Source organism: Chiloscyllium plagiosum, unplaced genomic scaffold (assembly GCF_037043375.1).
Source record: "Chiloscyllium plagiosum isolate Xiang-an unplaced genomic scaffold, Cpla_swu_hap1 HiC_scaffold_13, whole genome shotgun sequence".
Classification (NCBI taxonomy): domain Eukaryota; kingdom Metazoa; phylum Chordata; class Chondrichthyes; order Orectolobiformes; family Hemiscylliidae; genus Chiloscyllium; species Chiloscyllium plagiosum.
The window spans coordinates 87,001,023-87,007,813 of NW_028270151.1; positions in this window are offsets into that span (position 1 = coordinate 87,001,023).

Consider the following 6,791-nt stretch of genomic DNA (forward strand, 5'->3'; position numbering starts at 1 on the left):
TCCAGCCGGCAGGGAGTTTGCCCCTTGATATACATTGACTCCAGGTGTGTGAGAGCTCCTTGATATTACCATCGGGCGACTCCAGCCTTGATGTCAAAGATTGTCACTTCCACCTCACTTCTGCAATTCTGCTTTCAATGTTTGAGCCAATACTTGACTGAATTCAGGAGATGGCAGAACCCAAACTGAGGGGAGTGGCAAGTTATAGAGTTCTGGAGCACAAGCTTTCAGTATTGTTGCTGGAGTGTTGTCAGGATCCACAGCCTTTGCAGTAGCCATTGCCTCCAAATGATTGTTAACATCACATGGAGTGAATCTGATTGGCTGAACACTGACATCAGGTGAACATGAGGACAGCAGATGTTGGAGATCAGAGTCAAAAGATGTGGCATTGGGAAAGCACAGCAGGTCAGGCAGCATCTGAGGAGCAGGAGTGTCAATGTTTTGGCATAAGCCCTTCAAGAGGATGTTTCTGTGACATTCCTGATGAAGAGCTTATGCCCGAAATTACAATTCCCCTGCTTCTTGGATGCTGCCTGACCTGCTGTGCTTTTCCAGTGTCACACTTTTTGAACAATGACATCAGTCATTCTGGGGATCACTGGAGGAGGCCGAGATGGACCATCTAATCAGCACTTCTGCCGAAAGATTGTATAAGTGTCTCAGCCTTATCTTTTGCACTGCTGTCCCGGGTTTGCCTGGATGGAAATATTTTTGGAGTCTCCTCATCCTGTGAGTTGTTTAACCTTCCACCACTATTCACGACTGGATGTGGCCGCTTTGCAGAGCATAAATCTGATCCATTAGTTGCAAGATTGTTTAGCGCTATCTATCACTTGCTGCTAATGCTGTTTGGCATGTTGGTAGATCTGTTTGATAGCTTCATCATGGTGAGATCTAATTTCTAGGTAGTTCTGGTGGTGCCCATGCCCTTCTACACATTCCATTGACCCAGGGTTGATCCCCTGGCTTGATGGCAGTGGTTAAGTGGCGAATATGCCAGGCCATGAGTTTGCACGTTGTGCTGGATACAATTCTGCTGCTGCTGATAGCCCACAGTGCCTCTCATAAACCCAGTCTTGAGCTGCATGGTCTGCTTGATGATTGTCCCATTTAACATGGTGATGAGCTGTGGATGTCAAGGTGGCTGCCTGTGAGTCTGGACCTTTCTGTTTCAGAACACGCCAGCTGCCTGCTATGAAACGAGGCCGAGGTTTAGCTTCCTCTGACTGTTAAAATGGAAGCACAACTCAGTATATCTGAAGGTGTGTGAGAGGAATCTTGGCTCAGAAATACAAATGCCTCCTTTTGTCAATAAGAAGGGCGATCTGAGGAAGATTTTCACTCCACGGAAAGTCTGGCTCAGGATGTTAGCTGAGCAAAAATCAGCTGACTGTGAGGCTGCAGAAAAGTTCTGTCAAATTTTAACCCTGATCAAATACAGTGAAATGAACTGTTGCTGATGTTTGCTGAATTCTCTCCGGTAAGTATGAGGGAAGCTGGGTTTACTGGTTTAACACACATTAACAACAGAAATACAACCTGAAAGTGTGCAAATGGTGCATGCACACAGAAAGCTTTTGACAGTTGAGAAGTCAGAGGATATTTACAGGTTTTGCATGATCTCTTGTGATTTACAAGCAACAACATGAAAGGTATTTTCGAGATTGTTGTCATCGTGTTTTTGTACTTATAGTGAAAGAACATTTCAGAGGTTGGAGGCACTATTCCCAACAAATTGGACAAATTGTCAGGCTTACTGCCATAAATCTGAATTTGTATACAGGAACATTTTTACCAATTTTCTATCTCCCAACATCATGAAATCAATTTCAGGATCAGGGTGGGGCAGTGTAATCAGGAAGATAGATACTCCTGTCTGTAATTGTGAGCATGAATCCTTCAAGATGTGGTTCCTGCTCGGAGCCAGGGTTAAGGACATCACCTCATGACTGGAAAAGATCATGGAGGGGGCCGAGGGATCCAGTTATCATCATCCATGTTGGTGCCAGGGCCATTCATAGAATGAGAAAGGAGGTTGTGTTGAAAGATTCTGAACAGTTTGGAGTTAAATTAAACAGAGAAACTTCCAAGGTAATAATCTCAGGGTTACTATCTGAGCCAGAGGCAAACTGGGAAAGGGCAAATAAAGTCAAGGAGTTAAATGTATGGCTCAAAGATTGGTGTGGGAGGAATGGTTTTTCAGATCATGGTGCACTGGCACCAATACTGGGGTAGAATGGAGCTGTTCTGCTGGGTTTGGCTTCACATGAATATGGGAGCAGTGTCCTGGAGATTCATATAACTGGGGCTGTAGATAGGGCATGGAACTAATTAGAGGGGGTAGGGCAGAGGTGGGGAACCTTTTCATGTTGGAAGGCCGCATTATGTTAGTTATAATCTAATAAGACTGCATCCAAGAAACTTCAATTATATATTCTTCAAAATTCACGTTATTTTGTAAAAATCTAACTACTATGTACTAACTAACTAAAATAACGAAATCATGAGCATAGCAGGTGTCATAGCCCTTATGACTTACCAATTTTTTAATTGTGGTGGTCAGTCTGTGAGGATTATTTCATTAAATTTTCTTTTACTCTCTAGTATTTTAAATACATTCATTTTAAGATTAAAATAAAAATAATAAAGGACGAAAAACATATTCATAAAAAAAAAACATTTTTTCTGCAAAATTTGGATTCATTCAAAATGCCACACACAATGGCCTGGAAGGCCGCGTGTTCCCCACCCCTGGGGTAGTGTTTGGGAGAGGGGCAATGTAGGCTGACAAAGGAAGAGGATTTGGCAGTATTGCAGGGCAGCTATTTGGGTTACAGTACCCAGAGTGGGATAGGAAGGGTCAGCATACACAAGCTAGAGAGGCTGCAGTAAATAGTGTCAATACAGGGGAATAAAAAACAGAAAAAGGTAAACTAATCGCTTTTTACTTGAATGCACATAATCTGTGAAACAAGATAAATGAATGAATGATACAAATAAAGAATAGCTGACATGTTCTTGTAATCATTATGAAGACATGGCTACAACAAGATCAAAGCTGGGAAGTAAGTATTCAGGAAGATGCCACTTTTTGAAGGGACACAGGCAGGAAAGGATGGTTTGAAAGCTTTGTTGGTGCAAATGGAATGAGCACAATAGCAAGGAATAACCTTGGATCAGTGGAAATAAGGAATAAAATGATGAAGAAGACACAAGCAGGAGTAATCTCCAGGCCTGATAACATGGATCAGAAAATAACTCAAGAGATAATGACAAATCATAGGTGACTTTGATCTTTGTGTAGATTGGGAAAAGCAAATTGGCAGTGGTATCCAGTGGGAGAACTCATTGAGTATATTCAGGAGAGTCTGCTAAAACATTACATTGTGAATCCACTCAGACAGCAGGCAAATTTAGATCTGGTTATACATAATGAGGCAGAGTTCAGAAATGACTTCAGAGCAAACGATCCCTTAGGAAGTGATTATGACATGGTGGAATTGAACATTCACACTGAGAGTGAAAAACTTGGTTGGGGACAATAGTTCCCATTTGAATAAGGATAATCACTAAGGAATGAAGTTTGAGTTGGCAGGAGTGAAGTGAGAAAGGGTTTTAACAGAAAAGACAATTGATAGACACTTTAACAAAATAGCTCATGGCTCACAACAAACATGTACAGAATGCGCTTGAAGAATTCCAAGAAGGAACTCCAATAACTCCAGAATTCCAACCAATCATGGCTCACCAGGGAAGTTAAGGATAGTAACAAAATAAGAATAAACATAAAATATGTCAAAAATTTATCGTAAGATAGAGGATGGGAAACATTTTTAAAAAGCATCAAATGCTTACCCAAAAAAACATAAAGAGGGAAAGATAATATTTGGAGGCAAACGAGCAAGTATTATCAAAATAGACAGCAAGAGCTTCTTTCAATCTATGCAAAGGAAGATTGAAGCCAAAGTGAACAAAAGCCCCATTAGAGAGTGAGGCTGGGGAATAACAGAAGGGAGCCAGGAAGTGGCAGAAAAGTTGAATAAATACGTTTCATCATGCTTCCAAAGTGCCAACTAATCAAGGGGCATAAGGGTCAAAAGGGGCAGAGGAAATAAATACAATAATGGTCAGTAGGAATGGTATTAGAGAAATTACTGCAGCTAAAGGTCATTGTACCTGATGGAATGCACCCTAGGATATTAAAGGAAGTGCCCACAGAGATAATGGATGCACTGGCCATAATCTTATGACTCTATGACTATGACTGTAAGCATGAGCTTTTGGAAATGTCCAAGGGAATTAGAAAACTGCCAATGGAACACCATTTAAAAGGGGAAGGGAACAAAAAAAGGTAATTCAAAGCCAGTTGACAAAATGTATGTCATTGGGAAAACCTTCGAATCTATCACAAAGAACGTAATAACAGAGTGTTTCAAAATAAATTATACAATCAAGCAGAATCAACATGGGTTCATGAAAGGGTAATCATTTCTGACAAATTTCCAAGAACTTTTTTAGAAGGTGACAAGCAGGATAGACAAAGGGGAAGCAGTAGATGTAATATAACTGGATATTCAGAAGGCATTTGACAAGGTACCACACATTAGGTTACTTACGACGATAAGAACCCATGGTGTTGGAAATGGTCTGTTAGTTTGGATAGAGGATTGGGTAACGAATAGAAGGTAGAGAGTTGGGATATGGGGCATTTTCAGGATGGAAACCTCTGAGCAGTGCAGTACCACAGGCCCTAGTGCTCTGGCCACAACTCTTTGCAGGATATATCAATGGCTTGTGTGAGCAGTTTTGAACGAACAAAGCCAGGTTTGTGATGACATTATGATAGATGAGAAGACTAGTGGTGAGGAAGGTAGATAGACTCTACAGAGGGATACAGACAAGCTCACGGAGTGGGCAAAAACTTGACAGATGGAATTTAATGTGGGGAAATGTGAGGTTGTGCACTTTAGCAGGAACAACATAGAGCTGTGTATTGTTTATATGGGGAAGGACTCCAAAAAGCTGCATGTGGATGTATTTGCAGGTCCTTGTGTATAGGACAGAAACAGCGAGTGAACACGTTCAGCAGGTAACAGGAAAGACAAATGGAAATTTGGCCTATTTCAAAGATAAATTTAATTAAAAGATGTTGCTGCAACTTAGGCACAGCTTTGACCACAAAAACTAAACAAGACACAAATTAGACTACACCAGAATACATTGAACAATTTTGACTCCCTCATTTAAGGAACAATATAGTCGCTTTGGCAGGAGTCTAGAAATTATTTATCAGCTTGATTTTCTATGAGGAAGCATCAAGTCAGTTGTGCCTGTACTTATTGGAGAAAAATCAGAGGCAATCTTATTGAAAATGTAAGATTCCGTGAGGGGACTTGACAGGGTAGATGCACTGAGGTTGTTTGCCCTATGCAGGAGAGTGTAGGACTGGCTGGAATGGACTGGGAAAGGAGTTTAACAACAAAGATGGTTGAAGAACAATGGCAGATGTTTACGAAAATAGTTCATGACTCACAGCAAAGACATATATATTCCAGTAAGAAATTAGCATTTTAGGAAGGGGGTAACCCAACAATGGTTAACCAGAGATATTAAGGTATTAGATTGAACAAAAAAGAATGTACAATATGACAAGGATTAGTGATAAGCAAGAAGATTGGAACAGTTTTAAAAATCAATAAAAGATGACCAAAAAAAAAGAGTGAGGAAATAAACTTGGAGTCATTGTCATACAGCACAGAACAGAGCATTTGGTCCAACTTGTCCATGCTGACCAAGTTCCCCAAACTAAACACGTCCCACCTACCTTCATTTCGCCCATATCCCTCTAAACCTTTCCTATTCATGTACCTGTCCAGATGTCAATTACATATTGTTGCTGTACCTGCATCTACCACTTCCTCTGGTAGTTAATTCCATGTACAACTACCCTCTGTGTGAAAACATTGCCCCTTTAAAATCTTTCACTTCTCACATTAAAAATACACCCTCTGGTTTTGATCTCCTCCAGCATAAAGAAAGGACCGTTGCTACTTACCTTATCTATGCCCTTCATGATTTTATAAACCTTTGTAAAGTCCCCCATCAGCCCGTTATGCTCTAGTGAAAATGACCCATCCAAACAGGCTGTCCTTATAGCTCAAACCCTCCACTCACAGCAACATCACGGTAAATTGTTTCCGAACCCTCTCCAATTTAATAATATCCTTCCTACAATACGGTGATCAGAACTGTACTAAGATTCCAAATGTAGCCTTACAACCTCAACATAATGTCCCAACACCTGTATTCAATGCCTGAGCAATGAAGGCAAATATACTATACACTTCATAATCACCCTGTCTACCTGTGAGGCAACATTCAAAGAACTACAAACCTGAACCCCTTGACCTCTCTGTTTGTGATGAGGCTGCTCATTCTGGCAAGGTTATGTCATCCTTGAGTTTTTTTCAGCATGATTGAAAGCAGCCCAAACTCCGAAAAGTCTGAGAGTTTGGATAGATTTTAAGGGCCCATTTGTTTACTGCTAACAGATAGTGTCTCTGAGAGAAGGCTTTCAAGTTTTTAAAGAAAACTTGTATAATGAAAGAGGAGTGGCCACTCCTTGCAGCAGAGTTTTTGATTCAGTTTAGAAGCAGTGTGTGTGTGAAGAAAGCCTGCTGGGGTAAACTTAGGCTGGACTCTCTCTCTTTCTAACTTCAAGCCTGTCAGCCCTTGTTTGTCTTCACCTTTTGTACCAAGGGGTGTTTATTGGGAATTTTGCACGTTTT